Source organism: Chrysochloris asiatica, unplaced genomic scaffold (assembly GCF_000296735.1).
Source record: "Chrysochloris asiatica unplaced genomic scaffold, ChrAsi1.0 scaffold00044, whole genome shotgun sequence".
NCBI lineage: Eukaryota > Metazoa > Chordata > Mammalia > Afrosoricida > Chrysochloridae > Chrysochloris > Chrysochloris asiatica.
Window position 1 is genome coordinate 16259241 of NW_006408562.1, and position 2862 is coordinate 16262102.

Here is a 2862-nt window from a genome sequence, read left to right on the forward strand (position 1 = left end):
TGCTGATCTTGATATTAGTATCCAGTCTTTTAACCATAATACTACCAGAGCTAATTCCTTCATTCTGTTTTATCACTTTTGCTTATATTGGGCATAAATATCTATCACTTGCTGTTAGGAGTCCTGGTGTGGTGCTGTGGGTTAATGCACCAGACTGCAAAGCCATTTAAACTGCAAGGTTGGCGGGTCAAGCTCACCAGTTACTCCTCGGAAACCCTATATAGGGTCGCTATGGGTTGGGATCTACTCAACGGCATTTACAACAACAACCGTTAGATGACCAGGTCTTCCAAATTTCCTGGCCTAGACAACTGAGTGCTTCAAACATTGTGTCCGTTTGTTGGAGCATTGTAATGGATTTTTCGACAATTCCTGTAGTTTTGCTTTTGTTAATGCTTTCAGCACAGTGTGTATTTCTTCCTTCAATACCATTGGCTCTTGATCATATGGTACTGTTTAGGTTCAAACCCAGAAGTGAAAACTCTTCTGCATATGTGGGTGCCGAGAGACCAAAACATGACCAGGGTCAACCTGAGACACATTAGTTTATTACATAAAATGAGATGAATTACAAACAAGGACACTTACTGTTATCTGTGGCAGACGGCTGCACAGGTAAGATTGTCCAGGCCAGGAAGGACTTGTGGGTGCCTTTTATACTATGTGATAAACACTCACATTCCCAGGAAGAAGAGAGGAAAGTGGTATGGAGTGGATAGAGGAGAAATGACAGGGCACTTCTCCTGGGTTCACGGGAGTATGGTCCTTTTGGAGCAGACATATTCTGCTCCTACAGCTACCTCCTGAAATGGTTGAAACTCACCCAATTCTTTTTGGTAGTGATCCTTTGTACTCCTTCAATTTTCTCTTGACGCTTCCTGCATTATTCAATATTTTGCCTATAAAATTGTTCAATATTGCAAATTTAAGCTTAAATTTTTAACTTTAGTTCTTTAAGCTGAGAAATGCTAAGCATGTTCTTCCCTTTCAGTTTTCTAACTCCAGGTCTTTACACATTTAATCAGAACACTTTGTCTTCTTGAACCACTCTTTGAAATCTATAGTTCAGCTCCTTTGCTTCATCATCATTTCTTCCATTTGCTTTGTTGTTGTTAAGTGTCATTGAGTTGGTTTCTACTCACAGCCACCCCTGTATAGGGTTTCCGAGGAGTGACTGGTAAGTTTGAACTGTCGACCTTGTAGTTCAAACTGACCTTGCAGTCTAGTGCTTATCCTACAGAACCACAACAGGACTCAATTTACTTTATCTATTCCATATTAAAGATCAAGTTTCAGAGTTTCTTCTGATATCTATTTTTGTCTTTTCTTTCTTTTTAATGATCTTTTGGTTTCTTCATATGTGATATACTTGATGTCATCTCACAACTCATCTGGTCTTATTGTTGAATGTACCAAATCTATTCTTCAGATGGTCTCTGAATTCAGGTGGTATGTTATCAAGGTCATACTTTGGACTTGTTTTAACTTGAACTTGCACATAAGCAATTGATGGTTGGTCTCACAGTTGGCCCTGTTCTTGCTCTGACTAATGATACCGAGCTTATCCGTAGTCTCTTTGACAGATGTTGATTCTATTTCTATGTGTTCCATCTGGTGAGGCTCATGTACACAGTCGCCAATATGTTGTTGGGGGTGGGGTTGGGGGGAAGACATTTGCAATGGATGAATAAATTGTTGGTCTTGCAAAATTCTATCTTGTGATCTCCAGTGTGGTTTATATCACCAAAGCCATATTTTCCAAATGCTGTTTCTTCTTTGTTTCCATTAGCTGATTCCTCTTCAACATTGCAACTACTTGTAATTATCAATGCAGCTACTTTTTTTTTTTTTTACAAAGCTTTTATTGTGAATTGAGTGATAGTTTACATGGGAAAGCATCAGTTTTGCACTCATTCTATCATATTTTGTTTCATTGCGATGATTCCAATCCCCTCCATGCATCATCATTCACCAGTATTTGCTTCTATTCCCTCTGTGTGTGTGTGCTTTTGATATACACAAAACCATTCAAGAATCTATAATAACTTAAACAACCAAAGGGCACATTTTGTAAGCCTGCCTCCTGGCCTCCAGCACACAGCTTTTCTCTTTCCATGACTTTAGAATTCTCAGATGCTCTATCTCTCCATGTCATCATCTCTGCCTCCATCTCTAGTGTTGCTGCTTCTTTGGATAGGGTCCCACATTCCACTCATGCTCTTCTCCCTTGATTGTCCTAGGGTCCTCTGTTCCTAGAACATAAGATTAACTACTCTCTCCTTTTTGCTATACAACTTCTACCTTTACAGTTGTGACAATTGTAATTAGTCATGATAGCAATTACTCATTTTTGAATCATAAGAATCTTATCACTATCTCCTTTCACCAGGCCTGTCTAGACAAGATTAAAATGGTTCATTGGGTATTCTACCTTTCCCTGCACACTCCAAAACTAAACTCCCTCTTGAAAACTTGTAAGCCAGCCATTTCATGCCTTTATAGTCCCCCCTCCTCTATTTTAGGTTGCCAATGTCTAAATTGCCTGTCCCTATCAATCCATGTACAGAGGGATAGGATTGATCTTTGATGTGAAGACTCCTTCACTCTCAGTTCGTATTTTGAGCTACTACATACATGAGTAAGGAGCTCTGGTAGCGTAGTGGTTACAACTATGCAGGGTTGCTATGAGTTGGTTCCGACTCCACGGCACATAACCACCACCACCACATACACGAGTAAAAGAGCTCTGGTAGCATAGTGGTTACAAATTGTGCTGCGAACCTTAAGGTCAGCAGTTCGAAACTACCAGCTGTTCCGCAGGAGAAAGATGAGGTTTTCTGCTCCCATAAAGATTTACAGCTC